General features: G+C 44.4%; 1 long non-coding RNA gene across 1 annotated transcript in view; it reads right to left on the bottom strand.

Annotated features, from left to right (window-relative positions):
- LOC125129299 (uncharacterized) overlaps positions 1-18,692 on the bottom strand; it is a 38,844-nt gene extending 20,152 nt beyond the window's left edge. The window contains exons 1-2 of the long non-coding RNA XR_007135445.1: positions 18,538-18,692; positions 15,707-16,043 (exon numbers count right to left, since the gene is read on the bottom strand). This is a non-coding gene — a long non-coding RNA (uncharacterized LOC125129299). The remainder of the gene's footprint in view (positions 1-15,706; positions 16,044-18,537) is intronic.
- Between the last annotated feature and the right edge of the window lie 215 nt (positions 18,693-18,907).

Here is an 18,907-nt window from a genome sequence, read left to right as displayed (position 1 = left end):
GTCAATTAAGGTCACTCTCTTTTTTTTTTTTTGTCTTTTTGTATTTTTAGGGCCGCACCTGTGGCATATGGAGGTTCCCAGGCTATGGGCCCGATCGGAGCTGTAGCCACAGGCCTGTGCCACAGCCACAGCATCTCAGGATCTGAGCCACATCTTCAGCCTACACCACAGCTCACTGCAATGCTAGATCTTTAACCCACTGAGCAAGGCCAGGGATCAAACCCAGGTCCGCACCGATACTAGTCCGGTTCGTTAACCACTGAGCCACAACGGGAATTCCAATTAAAGTTACTCTTTGTTCTTGAGCTGAAACATATGATCCACTTATAATAAAAATGTTTCTATTTGTTTTCAGGGACTCAGAATGTGAATTTTATTGAGATCTTTTTAAGTTAGGTATGTCCAACTAAAAAATAAGTATCTTACTTCTATCTAAACTTTTTTTTTTAATATAGACCCTTTCCAAACCCAATTTAAAAAATCGGTACTTTTTTTTTCCTTTTTAGGGCTATACCTGCAGCATATGGAAGTTCCCAGGCTAGGGATCGAATTGGAGCTGCAGCTGCCAGCCTACACCACAGCCATACCAACCCCAGAGCTGAGCCACATCTGTGACCTACACACCACATCTCACAACAACGCTGGATCCTTAACCCACCGATTGAGGCCATGGATTGAACCTGCATCGTCATGGATACCTTATTACCACTAAGCCACAACGGGAATTCCAAAAACCAGTACGGTTTTAAAGAAGCACATTATCAATTAAGTGTAAAATTTTCACATTAAAAGTAATAGTGATAGGGAGAATCCTCGTGGCGCAGTGGGTTGAGCATCTGGCATTGTGACCGCTGTGGTCCTGGTTACAGCTGTGGCATGGGTTCCATCCCTGGCCAGGAAACTTCCAAATGCCATGGGCACGGCCAAAAAAAAGTAATAATGATAACTCCCACTAGAAGTTGCTGGTCAGATACTGTGGTTTGATTACAAATTTAGGAAAATGGAAGGACAGACTAGCCCCACAAGAGTCAGAGTTTTGTTTATTCATATATTTGCCACAGCTTCTGCAGAAAGCAATATATTCCCCCAAAGAAGCCAAGGACAATTCCACCCCAAAATGGTCCAAAAAACCTTGGAGACACAGTGACAAAATAGAAAATAGTATTGTTCCTAAGGAATGTTGAATCACAGAGCTGTGAGCCTCAAATTAATAGCTTAAAATTACTTCTATAACATGTGTTTATAAGGTGAAACAATGCTGAAAATATGCATGAAATCTGGAAGAGTACTCAGCACAATATTTTATAAAGTCATTTTAGATCAAGACCTTCAAAACCATAACTTCCGATTCATCTACAGCAGTTAAGAGTCCACATCAGTAAGAGAGAGGCTATGATAAGCCATCACCGCCAGAGTTCAGACTGATGTTTAAAACCCAAGACTCCAATCCTTCCTCCTTTGATTCATCCCATGTCAAAGAAATAAATGTCGAGAGAGCAGAAGACCTTTCAACTAGATGGAACACTGTGTTAAAATGAGAATTAAGGGAATTTGATTCTGACATGACCCCATCAAGTCCCAAACCTCATTTTGCTGATAGAGATCGGAGGAAAACGCAAAAAGGTTGAATCTACACTTGTGTGCCAGTAAAAATTCCATTGTAGGTTTTACAGAGAGAACAACTGACATTTGGGAAGGCGCAGGGAACGTGGTTGAAATACCAAATAGAAGTCTGCAATATTAAACTTCTATTTCCAGCAGCTCTGGAAGCACCAAAAAGCAGAGTAAAAATTGTTAGGAAAACGTTGTTCCTATCAGCAGCATATCCCACCTGAGCTACCATATTTGTTAAATGGGAATATGTAATTAAAAAATACCTGCAGCAGAGGCAAGGCCAGCCTGACAGCCAAGGGCCATTGTTTTCGCATAGACCTTAGTCTTGGCGATTGTGCGAAGGACAGTGGCTAACTTGGAGTGATATGAAGTTAAAAAGGATCATGGACTTTATGAATCATTTTGCAAACTAAACCATATTCCTGTTAAGGGGGCCTTAGGTCTTGTTTTCCAAATGTTTCAAGAATGTTCCAAAAACTTTCCATTTTGGCGGTAGCTTACAAGAAACAGCAAGGTCACTTACATGCAGATTAAGCTTATGGTCCTACCAGATCCTAAAATCCACATCCAAGTTACAGGTGAAACCTTTCTCGCATATTAACATGAGTCCAAGTAATTCACCAAAAGGAAGACATAGTTGCCAGGGTTTGTTATGGAAATACGCATTTAACATCCTGCAGACTTTCCCGCACAGCTATGACATGTTAGGCCCTGGAGATCTAACCTGCCCTCAGATGCCTTAGGAAATGGTCTGGAGACAGACACTAATCATATATTCAGTGACAATTACAAGACAGTGTTGCCTGCTTCTTGTAATCAACCCAGTCATGTCTCTTAGGACCAAGGTTAGAGAACAAATGCAGTTAAATAGGGATGTCCTAGAAATGAAATACAAAAATAGATGGAACATGGTTTCCATAAATAAAACTGAGGACATCAAGAGCAAAATGCTGAATCTGGAGTTTCTGAGGAAAAGGGTGAAAATCCATGCGACAGCCCTTGGAACAACACAATTACCAACCAATATCACATGAGGTGCAAGGATTGTGTTCAGGGCTCAGACCTGCACTGTCCAGTGTGGGTGGCGTCCACAGCACACTTGAAATGCTGTGTACTGGAGTTCCCGTCGTGGCGCAGCAGAAACAAGTCCGACTAGGAACCCTGAGGTTGCCAGTTCGATCCCTGGCCTCGCTTAGTGGGTTAAGGATCCGGCGTTACTGTGAGCTGTAGTTTAGGTCGCAGACGCAGCTCAGATCTGGCATTGCTATGGCTGTGGTGTAGGCCAGTGGCTACAGCTCCGATTAGACCCCTAGCCTGGGAACCTCCATATGCTGCAGGTGCCACCTAAAAAGACAAAAGACAAAAATACAAAAAAATAAAAAATGAAAGAAATGCTGTGAACTGAGCAAATTGAAATGTAATTTAAATGTAAAACATATACTGGATTTCAAAGGCAATATGGGAGAAAGCACATAGATCATCTCGTTAATAATTTCTTCATGTGGATTATATGGTGAAAATGATAATATTTTGGATATACTGGTTAAGTAAAATATATCATTCAAAATAATTCCACATGCTTCTTTTAATTTTTTTTAATGTGGCCACTAAAAATGTATTAATTACATATATGGTTCACATTATATTTTTTTGGATAACACTGACTTATACTTTTAAGTTTAAGGTGTTTTCCTGCTCTTCCTTACTCATAAATTTAAGGCATGGCTTAGACTCTTGAACCAAAGAAAGCCAAGTTCAAATCCATTATATTAGCTGTGTGACCTTTGGCAAGTTACTGAATTTCCCTAACCACTTGCTATATAGCAGGCTTTGTTTGATTAGTAAGGATCCATCAAGGACTTATTTTTTGGATGAAGTTCACCAAGGTGACTGATTCAACATAAGTCGTCAGTATATTTTAGCAAATATTTTCAAAACCGTCTCAGCTATGTAGTGACCCTTTCTTTCACTTCACTGTTAGCCATCAATTTAAAGAATCACAGGATCTAAATCAATGCAGCATCTTTATGTAAGAAGTGGTGTTTTCCACTCCCACGTGGCTTATTGCTTCCATCCTCCTCCATCTGATGAATTCCTGCTCGACCTTCAAGACCTAGCTCAGATACAGCTCCTTAACAATGTTTCTGACTTTCCTATCCAATTAACTCTCTCAACACAGATCATTTGACATTCGTTTAACAAGTTTTGGGAATTCCCGTCATGATGCAGTGGAAACGAACCTAACTAGTATCCATGAAGACATGGGTTCGATACTGGCCTCACTCAGTGGGTCAAGGACCTGGAGTTTCCATGAGCTGTGGTGTAGGTCAGAGATGAAGCTTGGATCTGATGTTGCTGTGTCTATGGCTTAGGCTGGCAGCTGCAGCTCCAATTAGACCCCTAGCCTGGGAACTTCCATATGTTGTGGATGCAGCCCTAAAAAGCAAAAAAAAAAAATCATTCAACAAGTTTTTATTGAGTACCTACTATGTACCAGAGATGGAGAGAGGGAGGAAGGAAGAGAGAGAGAGGAAAAAGAAGGAGGGGGAGAGGAAGAGAGGGGAGGAGGAGAAGAGAGGGAGGGGAAAAAGAAGAAGAAGAAAAGGAGGGAGGAAGGGGGAAGAGGAGGAAGGAGAAAGGAAAGCTAGGACACTTGAGACAAAGCCTGATGGAAGCCATGGCCCCAAACAGAACTTGACATCCTAAGATGATGATGCCTTTGCACCAAGGGCCAAAGCTTTCAGTGAGAAGGTCTTGGACCCTTTCATTAACAGGCAACACAGACTTGTTAAAAGTTATAAGAAGAAAGAAAGAAAGAAAGAAGAAGGAAAGAAAGAAAGAAAGAAAGAAAGAAAGAAAGAAAGAAAGAAAGAAGAAAGAAAAGAGAGAAAGAGAGAGAAAGAGAAAGAAAGAGAGAGAGAGAAAGAGAAAGAGAGAAAGAAAGAAGGAAGGAAGGAAGGAAGGAAGGAAGGAAGGGAGAAAGAAAGAGAAAGAAAGAAGGAAGAAAAGAAGGAAAGAAGGAAATAAATAAATCATGAGTTTTCCACCATCACTAATCACTAGGAAAATGCAAATCAAAACCAAAATGAGATTTCACCTCACACCTGTTAAATAGGCTATCATCAAAAAGAACACAAATAGGAGTTCCCATCATGGTTCAGCAGAAATGAATCTGACTAGCATCCATGAGGACACAGGTTCGATCCCTGGCCTCGCTCAGTGCGTTAAGAATCTGACATTGCCATGAGCTGTGGTGTGGGTCTCAGATGAGGCTCGGATCTGGCGTTGCTGTGGCTGTGGTGTAGGCCACAGATGTGGCTTGGATCTTGCATTGTTGTGGCTCTGGCATAGGCTGGTGGCTACAGTTCTGATTGGACCCCTAGCCTTGGAACCTCCATATGCCACTGGTACGGCCCTTAAAAAACAAAAACAAAACAAAACAAAAAGATAAATACTGTATGATATCACTTATATGTGGAATGTAAAAAATACAACAAACTGGTGATTATAACAAAAAAAGAAGCAGACACAGATATAGAGAACATTTGGGGGTGCAATATAAGAGGGGGTCAGTGGAGGTACAAACTATTGGGCATAAGACAGGCTCAAGAGGAGCCATTGTGGCTCAGTGGTAATGAACCGACTAGTATCCATGAGGACTCGGGTCAGATCCCTGGCCCCACTCAGTGGGTTAAGGATCTGGTATTGCCATGAGCTGCAGTGTAGATTGCAGACATGGCTCGGATCCCAAGTTGCTGTGGCTGTGGTGTAGGCTGACAGCTGCAGCTCCAATTCAACCTCTAGCCTGGGAACCTCCATATGCCATGGGTGTGGCTTTAAAAAAAAAAAAAAAGACAGGCTCAAGAATGTAGTACTTGGAGTTCCCATAGTGGTACAGGGAAAACGAATCTAGGAACAATGAGGATTCAGGTTTGGTCCCTGGCCTCGCTCAGCAGGTTAAGGATCTGGCATTGCTGTGGCTGTGGTGTAGGCCAGCGGCTACAGCTCCGATTGGACCCCTAGCCTGGAAACCTCCATATGCAGAGGGTACGGCCCTAAAAAGACAAAAGACAAAAGACAAAAAAAAAAAAAAAAAGAATGTAGTACCACATGGGGAATATAGCCAATATTTTATAAAAGCCAAAAATAGAAAACCTTTAAAATTGTACAAAAATTAAAACTGTTTTTAAAAAGAGAGCAATCCAGAGCTTCCAAGCTAGGCACAGACGTCTGGAGCATCTGATAACCACCCACCCACATGCTGGAGTTCATGTGGGTTTATAAAAACTGTGAGTTCAGTAAGATTCATACCAGTGTCCTTCCTATGTGCTTTATCTTTTTGACCGAAAGGAGATAAAGAATATATAATATTTAATTTAATTTACTATTAAAGTCTGATCTGCCTTCTTATTCCCATTATAGTTATTAAATCGAAGAAGACAGGAGAAGAAAAGACAAAGCTACGGAAATGTCACCGGTTAAAGGATGAGTCCTGATTGGCTCCGCCCTTAGGGTATAAAGAGGTCTGCCCTGGTTAAGAGCTGCGTGGTTTGCAGAGCTAAGTTTCCATGTTCACCGATTTCTTTTTATATCAAAAGCCAGCCTGGTTGGTAATCTTCCATGGTGGAATAATACAGCTTCCATTTGTTTTCCTTCCATTAGTTGCAGCTGTTTTTCTACTGTTTTCTTATTCGAGTAATTTACACACTGATTTATTTTGTCCTGACAGCCTGGGGCAATGGTACTAAGAGTAGAAACTGTTAAGTTGAACAAACACAGGGACCTCTTGAAAATGCCTCACACTAGACTTCCTTCTTTTCAGATTCTCCTGCAGTCCGATAATAGGAATTCCGGGGACCATACACTGGGCCAGAATGAAAAAAAAGATTTTATAGCCAATAATGATCTACACAAACTCTTCACCCTTTAAGACTATTCACCTCAGTCACCTAATTTTTCTCCAAAGGGATGAATACATACCTGCTCGGATTTCAGCCAATGAGAACAGCTAAAAATGTCACCCGAAAAATACATTGTCCAGAGTTCTCAGCCCTCAGCTCACAAGGGGAGGGTGTTGTCTTGTTCATAAAACACTTTTGATCTTAGCGGAGCCAGCCAGACTTCAGGATCCAGAAAATTCACCCTGCACAACAGATCTTAAACTCACAATGGTCCTAATTAAGGACCAGTGAGTTACATTAGAGGCCACATTTTTTTTTTTTGAATAAAGAACATTTGTTGGGAGCGATGCTGCCGACAGGAACGTACTCATTGTGCCATCTCTCTCACAACTGCTGGAGCGAACCGGCCAAGGCCCTGTTGCTCATGCCAGGACCTCACTGGAGACACTGCTGTGAATCAAGTGTCAGTCTGAGTTGTGCCATCGTTTGTAAATAGCACTTCCTTAATTACCACCAAGAATTTGCCCAAAACAAAACAAAACAAAAAAACCAATAACATATAACCAAGTGTAGCCTAGGAAGGTTATACTAAACTGATCGCATTTAATATAAAAGTCCCTGGCAAGGAGTTCCCGTCGTGGCGCAGTGGTTAACGAATCCGACTAGGAACCATGAGGTCGTGGGTTCGATCCCTGACCTTGCTCAGTGGGTTAAGGATACGGCATTGCCGTGAGCTGTGGTGTAGGTCACAGATGCGGCTTGGGTCCTGCATTGCTGTGGCTGTGGTGTAGGCCAGTGGCTACAGCTCCGATTCAACTCCTAGCCTGGGAACCTCCCTAGAAATGGCAAAAAGACAAAAAAAAAAAAAATCCCTGGCAACATACTCAAAGGAACACTGTTGAGGCAGCGGGCCGCCTGAGTTCTCATCAGTGTTGTTCCTTATTCCGTGTCATTTATTCTTGCACAAGTTGGTTGAGCTTTCGCTTCCTCTGTTTTCCCATCTTTACAGTGAGGAACATATGCTAATAATCGCCATACTTTTTCTGGCTCCTACCTTCTAACTGTACGTCTCTGAATCATTTAAAGTAACAGAGTGTCTCTACATAAACTAATCCTGCTAAACTGATTCCAAGAGGACTTCAGTTGACTCATCTAAGTAGGTTAAACATCCCCACGTTAGGAGCTCGGAATCATGTTCTTCCTATTAATTTTCTCCTAAATAGCACAGAAGTAAGTTGCGACCCAGTTTTGCCTGCAGTGTCATAAAATCTAAATTAGCTGAATTTAAATGAGTGAGGTGTGAGGATGCGTTAGACTGAAACCTAATGTCAATTAATATGCATGTTCTGTCCTGAGTCATTGTGTCTTTCTCTCTACAATCTGCCTGGGAAATTATAAATCGCCCACAGTATCCACAGACACTCATGACCCCCGAAAGTCTAAACTTCAGAAGATGTACCCCTGCGCTCCAAACCAATATTAGCTCATAACCGTTAGCCCCCCCACCCCCCAAGCCCCTCTTTCAGTTTGGGTGCCGAGCTGTCACTTTAACAACCTGGTCTCCCCCTGGATGGCACCCCTGCAGGGCGGAAGGTGTTATCTCCCTGTATCACCGAGCAGATTGAGTCTCAGAGAGGCCATGTTGCTGGTCAGTGTCACACAGCTGATCATTTCAAAGTCATGATCATAGCCCAGGTCTTGCTGGCTTAGAAACCCATGGCCCCTGGACTATTCTGTAAGAAGGAAGAGAGAGTTGGAAATGCAGGATAGTAATTCTTGACAGCTATTATGAGTAAAGTTTTCTTCTTGGCCTAGACAGAGGCAGGGGACAGTGGGGCACCGGCCCAGGAAGAATGAGATTTGGGGTCTGAGGTCAAGAGCAGAGGACGGGGAGGCTGAACAGGAAGGTCTGGGCCATACTGGGCCCAGCATTGAGGGCCAGGACAGGGACTATAGACTTCTCTAAGACATTGTGGGTCACCCAAGGGTTTCAAGAGGGAGCAGGAAGTGGCATCTATCATCAGTTTCATATTTTAGGGGACATGCTCTGAGAAAAAAAACTTTAAGAAGAATTGAGAAGTAAATAAAGAGAATTTAGAAGTTGGAAAATCACTGAAGAAACTATTCCAATAGACCAGGTAAGAGGAAATTCAGGCCTGAAATAAGACAGTGACAGATGAAGGAATGGAAAGAAAAAAAAAAGGATTCAGAACTGGGCACACAATTAAATTGGAGAAGTGAAAGTTCCTGACATGGTGCAGTGGTTAACAATCCGACTAGGAACCATGAGGTTGCGGGTTCAATCCCTGGCCTTGCTCAGTGGGTTAAGGATCTGGCATTGCCAGTGAGCTGTGGTGTAGCTTGCAGACACAGCTCAGATCCTGCATTGCTGTGGCTCTGGTGTAGGCTGGTGGCTACAGCTCCAATTGGACCCCTAGCCTGGGAACCTCCATATGCCATGAGTGTGGGCCTATAAAGAAAAAAAAAAGTTAAAAAAAATTGGAGAAGTGGATTAAGATGAGGTTATGTCAACCTCAGAGCAACTCTGATTAGTCTTTACCTGGCTGCCTAGTCAAGCAGGTTCCTAACGGCACACCTGCTACAAAGCCCCCACCTCAATGGAGAACATCACTGCTGGACCAACGTTGAAAAGCCAGAATGTCTGGATCCTATTATTGAGTTACTTAACCTCTGTGTGTCTTTTTTCAATTTTTAGGAAGAGGGAGCATCCCCAGTGCATGATTCCTTGTTACTGCATTTCTGTGTCTTCAGACTAGAGGTAGGAAAGAAATGAGGCTAAGGCTTTAGGGAGTGCAGAAAACAGAAGGACACCCCGGGAGTGCCCTGTTACCTGTGTAAGTCCATGACCTCACAAGAGAGAGGCTTATCTCTGTGAAAGTGATGAGATGGCCTCAGGATAGTGTGAACTCCAGGACCTGACCTCAGCTTCTGTCCCTATCTGCACACGCTTATGCCACATGTAGTTCAAACTCAACCTCCCTAAATCTCTCATCACCTGCACTCACCAGTCAGGTCCCAGAAACCTCTGCCTCTCACCTGGGCTCTTACGGCCTCTCCTAACCCATCTTCCCCCATCCACCCTTGGCCCTGCTTTCAGAGTATTCTCAACCCCCAAACCTTTTGAAACTTATGTCAGATCATCTTACTCCTCTACTCAGAACTGCCCAATAGATTAGCAGATGCAGACTATTGCCTAGAGAATGGGTAGACAATAAGGTCCTACCGTAGAGCACAGGGAACTCTATTCACTATCCCATGATAAGGGATAATGGAAGAGGATATGAAAAAGAATAGGTACAATATATATGCATATATATTATATATATATAACTGAATTGCTTTGCTATACAGTAGAAATTAACACATTGTAAACCAACTATACTTCAGTAAAATAAATTTTTAAAAAAAGCAGAAAAAGCACTCCCCAAAGCCCCACGGTGAATCCCCCCAAGCAGTAGTAAGACCCTGGGTGTCCCACGACCACTGACCTTCCATTTCCTTCCACTCCCTCCACCCTGGCCTCACTGGTCACATTCTACCTCAGGGCCTTTACACTGTTTTTTTCCTCTGCCCAGAACACTTCCGTGCAACCTCTTTGACTCTCACTCCCGCATCTCCTTCGAGGTTTGGTTCAAATGTCTCCTATGCAGTAAGTCATACCCTGAACCGCCTACGGAACATAGCAAACCTCCTGCTACCTTGCTTCATATCCAGAGGCCCTCCTCAACACACCTATGTTGTGTTATTTATTATTATTTCACTCTAACCTACTGTTATGGGTGGCCTGTGTCTCCCCCAGTCTCAGTTCCTGTGAGTGCAACTTTTCTAGAAGGGTCTTTGCTGATGATGGCATGAAAACAAAGTCATTAGGGTGGGCCCTGATCCAATACTGCTGGTGTCCTTATTTAGAAGGGAAATTTGGACCCAGAGGCATACACAGAGAGATGCCCTGTGTAGATGGAGACAGAGATCAGGACAATGCTTCCACGAGCCAACAAACACCAGGAGCTGGGTGAGAAGCTGGGACAGAATCTCTCCCACAGACTCAGGAGGAACCAACCCTACCAACACCTGGATCTTGGACATCCAGCCTCCAGAATGGTGAGAAATAAAGTTCTATTGTCTAAACCCAGCTTGTGCTTCTTTGTTACGGCAGCTTTAGCAAACTAATATTCATACCAAATAATCTGCCTGGTTTTTGTATCTATTATCAGTCCTCACCTCTGAAGGTAAGCTTCACAAGGAGGGGGAGGGGGCATTGGTTATTTATTTTTGCTATTCTGTCTCCAGCAGTGATGAATATCAACCATTGTGCCCAGTCCACACTTCCAGCATTTTCTCCCATCTCTCTCCGAGATAAAATCCTTTCACCTTTCCCCCCCATACTATGGACTCTCATCCCTTCTTTGCTCGTGTTGGTTCCTCGGCCTGGGATGCCCACCTGCCCCTTCTCTACCTGTTAGCACCCCCTCATCAGTAAAGCCATAGCCTTGTCATCCCTTTGGTGAGGAATTCCCCCAGCCCTGCTCTTTGGTTTTATTATTCATGTGATCGTGAACTCTGCCTATAAGCCGTGACCACTTTGAGTTCTGGAATCATATCCTATTAATCTTTCTAGCCCCAGAACTCGGCCCGGGGTCTGGCACACCAGAGGTGCTCAGTAAATGTTTGCTAGATTGAATTAAATCTGTATCCTGCAGCTTTGGCTCTGGCTGCCCTTCCCTAAGACCGCTCGCCACAGCAGGGTACGAGAGGATTAGAGAAGACCGTGTGAGCAGAGCACAGATTAGAGTGAGAGCACTAAGGGGCTGCGGCTCTCTGCAGCCTCTTTGTCTTCGTGCAATCTCGGGAGAGTTTCTGAAATTGGAACAGTCAGCGATGTGGTACTTAAACCACTCAGCTGCGCCCTAGGAGACGTTTGCCAGAATTCACAGCAACACAAACAGCTCAATCAAAGAAGGTGTGTGAAGCCTCCTCCTGTTTATTAACTAGAGCAAGTATCTGGTTGGGGGAAAAAAGGACAATCTTTTGAGACAGCACTTTCCAGGCTGCTGGGTGAGAATACACTGGCTTTGATTCCAGCCAGTGGTTTCCTCTCTGTTTTCCTTTCTTCTCCTAGTTCTTTCCAGTGGGCGGCTGTAGTAAATGCCTCGTGTCTGCGCCCAGCTTTGCCGAAAGGATGCATTGGCACCAGCTCCAGAAAGGAAGGATGTGTTTGGTGCGGCCAACACTTGTTTAGCCCATCTGAATGTTCACATGGACATGACCTGAAAAGGCTAGAAGACGCAGCCTTCCAGACAATCTAATTGAACGGAACCTAATTATCAAACTTGCATTCTGAGGCACCACTGTGGGTTCTCAGAAGGTTCTCCACCCCTCTCCATTTTTTGAAAGACATTAATTCCTCAGAGTCTTGCAGTCTTTACCTAAACAGCCAAGTGGGCCCCACAGAATGCAGGAAATGTCAGATAACACTACTTATAGCCTCACTCCTGGTAAGTGCTGTCCTGGTTGGGTTCGCTTCAAATGCATAAGAATAAATGATTGCATAACCCCAATGATGTGCCCTTGACAGGTCAAATGTCCAGTTAATTGTGTTCATGTGGGTTACTCGGTCATGGGCCCAAACTCAACACCTCTTCAGTGCCAAACACCATGCTTTTCTCAAGCGCATCAAAGCAGCAGGGCTCCTGTTTCTCGAAGTATGTCATAGAGTTGATCAAACAATAACTTGGTGAGCACCTACACTATCCCCAGCGAAATATACTGTTTTGTGATTGTGAGTAAAGAATTGCTTGCTAATTTTTAGTAACTCAATTCAGCCCTGCCCTCAGTCCCCTTAAATTCATGTGGGCAATGTTCCAATCGTTCTTTGTAGCTTGGACCCATAAGGCTTTGAGCTGCCATCATCATCATCGTCATCATCATTATTATTATTGTTATTAAGAACAGTGGATAGGCCCTCATCCAGGAAGACTATGGCCTTAACATTTTGGAGGTCACATGCACCTTTCAGATCAAAGAAAGTCAAGAATCCTCTCTCCAGAAAAAAAAGAAAATTCATATTCCTCAGACACTGCTTTCCATTCCATTTTGGACAGACCCTCTATAACAAGCATCAGTAAACTTTTTCTCTGAAGGCCAGATAATAAATATTTTAGGCCTCACTGGTCAAGAGGCAAAATATGGATATTAGCTAGGCACTTAGATTCCAAAAGAGAAAATAAATTCTCACGCATTTTAACTGATAAAATCCAAAATATCATAATCGAGGAGGATATTTGTGGAATACAGGTCTATTCATGAGGAGAATGGAGTTTGGCAGGAGGGGTAAGGAGGAAAATACTTCACTCTGTTGCAGTTCAGAGTACCTCCTATCCTCAAATCAATTGAAAATATCAAGCTAGGAGTTCCCATTGTGGCTCAGTGGGTTAAGAACCCAACATAGTATTCGTGAGGATGCAGGTTCAATCCCTGGCCTGGCTCAGTGGGTTAGGGATCTGGCTTTGCCACAAGCAGCATAGAGCAAAGATGCAGCTCAGATCCAGTGATGCTGTGGCTGTAGCATAGGCCTGCAGCTGTAGCTCTGATTTGCCTCCTTGCCTGGGAACTTCCTCCATATGCTGCAGGTGAAGCCTTTAAAAAAAAAAAAGAAAAGAAAAGAAAGAAAAGGAGAGGAAATGTCCAATTGTAAAAATCACTATGAATTCAAAGGGTGTGAAACCCAGTGCTGGATTTGCTAATCCCTGCCTTAAAGTACACACAGAGGAAGACACTCTGGCCTAGACTGTTTTAAGGAGGCCCTGCTGGGACTGCATTGCTGGCCAGGGCTTTGACCTCCGTGGCAGGAAAGAAGCCCATGCAGAGACCTCGCATGGAGGCAGCAAGGATTCCTGGGGCAGCGCTGCCTGGGTAGGGCTGGCAGCTGAATTGGGGCCATATCCCTACTGCTCTGAGCTGCAACCAAGAACGCATGGTATACTCAGTTCTATTAACCTACATTCCGTGACCTGAATAAAATGTTCTCAGTAATCAGCAAGAATAACAATGCATATGAAAAGAAACTCTTTTGCCCAGTGTTTGAAAACTGAAATGTAAAAAATACATCAGTGGATAAGGCTTTTTAATGAATAAAATTATTTCCTTAATCTGCAGTTATCTTTCAATCCATACTCACTTCCTGAGATTCAAAAAAATACCATCTTGCAAATCTAAAAGAGCTTAGAATAAATCATAACAAACTAATCAGGAGTCTGTGTTCAACAAAAACGATTATGCAGAAATCTTGGCTTATCCTCACACAGTTCATTTTTTCTCCAAAAACATTCCATAGTAACAGCCAATCACAAGAGAAATGTAATTCTATATAATGTTTTCAGGCCTATAACGTTTGAAAAGCTTAGGCCACTAAGAATAGGCATAAATGCATCTCATTGTCAGTTAGAACCCATCATTTCATCTCAATAATGGTAAAATAAATAAATAAAGGCGTACATTAATGCAGCTCCCTTGACTCGCTAGCGGGGTTTCACAGTTTGAGCAGCAAACTCAGTGCAAGTTCTCCACCTAGTGGATGGTTCCAAAACTATGTGCTGAAATAAAAATTGCGTGCACCTGTGCCCGCTGGAGACAAAGAGATGCAGGCAGAAGGGGACAGCCTTCTCTACATCAACCAGTGACGTCATGTCGAAGTTCATTTTCTCTATTTTCCAATCTCTTTTAAGTCTCTCCCTGTCTTGGCCCAGGTTCCCCAGGAATGACTCAAAGAAAGATATTTGCCTGCAGATCGTTCACTGGGGCGTGCTCCAGGGAAAGACACCCTTGAGGGCACAGCGGTGGACCAAGGATGCAGCTGGACTGTGACGCAGGTGCAGCGGCGTTCAAGTTGCACCCCCACCTCACCCCCGGACCCAAGCCTTGTTGGAGGGGAACTGCCCTCCAACCCCACATCAGGGCTCACGACTGGTCTTGATTGGACCCTTACAGCCAGCAGTCTTGGTGACTGGGGGCACACTGATAGGCCACACATGGCCTCCAGTCCTGCCAGCTCATCTGCTCCATCCGCGCGCCTCTTGGCCAGCACTGGGATGATGAGCTTCGGTGAAGGTTCGCTCAGTACACGGTGCGTGCTGTCTGTGGGTCTCACTTGGGGAACAAAGCCCTTCACACTGGGTGCCTGCTTCTTCCCCAGACTCGCTGGGCTCTGCGGTCCAGGTTTTCTCCTTGCAGGCTTCTGACCAACCCACGAGCCGTCAGCCACTGCTCGTGAATCCATGCGCCTTGGCCATTCGCCTCACACGCCAAGTGGATGAATAGAGGCACCATCTAAAGCCCCGCCCCTCGGATGTCCGTTCCCATCTGTCCTTCGGGCCACTGGGGGCAGGGGCCGCGGAGCACAGCAGCCGTCTGGTCTTAGCCTGCAACTCATTCCAAGCTGACCCAGCGTGAACTAAGCCTGGCCTTTCTCCTCCCCATCAGCGGGTCAAAAAGACCCCCCATCCCGCCATGAGTATGAGCTAGGGAGGGGCCCGTACACCTGTGACGGAGGAATGGCGTCTGAAATCTCACCGTTTGCGCCTCAAACTGGTGCTTAGGCTCGTCACCCCAACGTGAGCTGATGAAACGGGAAAGGCAGTGCAAATGGAATGCACAGAGAGTAATGAGAAATGATGGACGGGAAGAAATAGGCGCATGGAAGGCAGCCTCCGAAGAAGTGGGGACTTTTTCCACCTGCCCGGCAGCCTCATGCCGGCTGACCCCTCCCCCCTCCTTCTTCTTGGACCCTCGTTCCTTGCTTCCTGGACCTCTAAGCCTTGGAGTGACCCAGCCCAGGCCCTGGAGCCCCTCCTCCCTGCTTTCCACGCTGGTGGGCTCCCCCAGATCTCGTCTCTGGGCTCTAAGCCCCAGACCTCACCTGCGCTGTCTGTCCCCCCACCACCACCACCGCCTGGTTACCACCTGAATCCCGGTGACCAGAAGCCTCTTCAGGCCCAACACCCCGAGCTCAAGACCTAGTGCCTCTGACACCCGGGTCTCCCATGTCTCGTGAATGTCAGCTTAATTTTGCCCAGTAACTCAGGCCAAAAACATGGAGTCACCCTTGACTCCTGTTTCTCGCACCCCCACATCAGAGCCTCAAGCAAATCTACTGCTAATTCATTGCGTCTCACCACTTCGGGGCAGTCACGTGGTCCAGGAACCGTCCATTCCCGTCTTCCCATCCTGTCGGAGACGCTCTCCCGGTCTCTGCCCTCCCCCTGTTGTCTGCTCTCTAGACTTCCCAGTCCTTGAAACACAGGCGAGGCCCTCACACTCCCTCCTGCTTCCTTGGGTCTCGGCCCTCAGAGTCTGCGTCCCTTGCCAGCCTCTCACGGGTCTTTATTCAAATGCCAAGATATCCGAAAGGTCTCCTTATAAATCCAGTTTGAAATCGGAAGAAACCGGAATTTCCCTTGCGGCGCAGTGGTTCAGGCGTTGCCATAGCTGCGGTGCAGGTTCAATCCTGCTCTGGGAATTTCCAGTTTCGTAGGGTGCAGACAAAAAAAAAGTTTATATAAATTAATTAATAATGATATCACTTATATCTGGCATCAAATATACAGCACATATGAACCTTTCCACAGAAGAGAAACTCACAAACTTGGAGAACAGACTTATGGTTCCCAAGGAGAGGGGCACGGAGCCGGAAGGATTGGGAGTCTGGGGTTAATAGATGCAAACTATTGCATTTGGAGCGGATAAGCAATGTGATCCTGCTGTATAGGACGGGGAACTATATCTAGTCACTTATGATGAAACATAATGGAGGATAATGTGAGAAAAAGAATATATATGTATGACTGGGTCACCTTGCTGTACAGTATAAATTGGCAGAACACTGTAAACCAGCTATAATGGAAACTATTTAAATCATTTCAAAATTTAAAAAAACTAATAAAAATACTATTGGAAAAAAACAACTTTTGTTCTTCCTTGTAGTGGATTAAATGCTGGTCCCCAAAAGAGACATATATCTTAATCTTGGGAATCTGTGATTGTGCCCTTATTTGGGAGGCAGAGCTTTGCAGATGGAATTAGGTTTTGGATCTTTAATTGAGACCATCTTGGATGACATGGGGGGACCTTAAATCTGATAACAATTGTCATTATAAGAGACAGAAGAGGAAAAAGCAGACACCCAGAAGCAGAGAAGGCCATGCAAAGATGCACCACTACCCAAGAGAAAATTCATTTATCATAGTTACCGACTTTCTAACCTACTAATCTAAAAGCTGCAAGAAGGCAGAGATGTTTTACCAGTTTTGTTCACTGCTGTATTGTGAGCCTAGAACCTGGGAATACAAGTGACAGACCCTAGGATGTAACCTAACTACATGCAGAAGTGTATATTCTTTCACTAATTTACGATTTACTTATCCTTCTTATCCAACCAGCTCCAAAAGAATTTCATTTTGTTTTATTTTATTTATTTATTGGTCTTTTAGGGCCGCACCTGCAGCATATGGAGGTTCCCAGGCTAGGGGTCTAATTGGAACTGTAGTCGGCAGCCTACACCACAGCCACAGCAACTTGGGATCCGAGCTACATCTTTGACCTACACCACAGCTCACTTCAATGCCGGATCCTTAACCCACTGAGCGAGGCCAGGGATCAAACCCACAAACTCGTGGTTCCTGGTCAGATTTGTTTCTGCTGCGCCACTACGGGAACTCCCTCCAAAAGAATTTGAGAAGACTTACATCATCATTTTAAGATGATAATAAGACAAAAACATGATGACAAGATGATAATAAGACAAAAACATGATGACATTGGAGATTTAGAACAGATGTTTCTATGAAATGTCAGAGTCGAGAACACATAGATGGAGTTCCCATTGTGGCGCAGTGGTTGCCAAACCCGGCCAGCATCCACGAAGATGCAGGTTCAATCCCTGGCCTTGCTCAGCAGGTTAAAGATTTGATATTGCCATGTGCTGTGCTGTAGGTCTCAGATGCAGCTCAGATCTGGCATTTCTGTGGCTCTGGCGTAGGCCAGTGGCTATAGCTCCAATTGGACCCCTAGCCTGGAAACCTCCATGTGCCATAGGTATGGCCCTAAAAAGACAGAAAAAAAAAGAGAGAGAGAGAGAATACATAGATGGGTGATTAAATTTCAGTTTGTCACCCTTCAAAATCCTATTTTAACCAACTTCCCTTGCACCAGATGTTTCATTACATGAAATCGAAATTGATTGATTGATTGACTAATGGATTGATTTCACCAATGTTTCCCCCTTTCTGTATATTGAGGCAATACTACCAATTAGAAAAGCAGCCAAGATTCAGATTATATAAAGGATAGGGACAAGCACTTGCTCTAGAAAACCCCAGAGATGAGGAGCAGAACTTTCCACCAGCACTAGCCTGGGAGCACACATGCTCCCTAAAGGCTGACCATCATTTGAGACTGGCTGAAGGAGCCAGCCTGACAGAACACACAGGACCAGGGAGGGGAAGTGTGCCCTGCCCACACTCCCCACCCTTCCTTCCTCCATCCCCGTTTAACTCAGTATTTCCAGTGCTCGTATTTTTTGTTGTTGTTGTTATAGTTGATTTATGATGTCTTGACAATTTCTGCTTTATAGCAAACAGACCCATTTATATATATGCATATGTATATATATTTTTATTAAATGTGTATATAATATGTATATTCTTTTTACTCACATTATTCTTCATCATGTTCCATCACAATTGATTAGATATAGTTCCCTGTGTTGTACAGCAGAATTTCATTGCTTATCCACTCCAAATGCAATAGTTTGCATCTACTAACCCCAAACGCCCAGTCCATCCCACTCCCTCACCCTCCACCTTAGCAACCACAAGTCTGTTCTCCACGTCCATGAGTTTGTTTCTTTTCTGTAGACAGTATTTTCCAAAATAGTTTTGCTTGCCAAAGAAAAAAGAAAGAGCTACATATAATAGCTCTTAGGCATTAGAAGTGGAATAGATCTTACCTCTCAACGTGGCAATTTCAAATTTACACCACATCTTCCAAATGAGAAAATGTCAGTGAGAAAGATGTAGATCAGAGTTGGGGTTGCCGATTATTTTAGAAGATTTGCAGAGCCTCAGTGATCATCTTGCAGATGGCTGTCCTGGAGCCTCAGGGGACTGTCACAGGCCCTGTCCGAGCTCAGACCAACTGTCTTCTTGGCGGCCAGCAGGAGGCGGGCTGGCATCCTCCTCACTCAGTGTCATTGGGCAACTTCCGGAAGAGCCCCTTATGCATTTCGGAAAACATCAAAGTTGAAAAAGTCCTTTTAAATCTGAAAAAATCTTAGCTTCATAGATGAAATCTGAACTTGGCATTGATTTGTTAAAGGG

This window comes from Phacochoerus africanus, chromosome 6 (genome assembly GCF_016906955.1).
Source record: "Phacochoerus africanus isolate WHEZ1 chromosome 6, ROS_Pafr_v1, whole genome shotgun sequence".
Lineage (NCBI taxonomy): Eukaryota > Metazoa > Chordata > Mammalia > Artiodactyla > Suidae > Phacochoerus > Phacochoerus africanus.
Note: the sequence above shows the minus strand (reverse complement) of the source record. Positions and strands in the feature narration are given on the sequence as shown.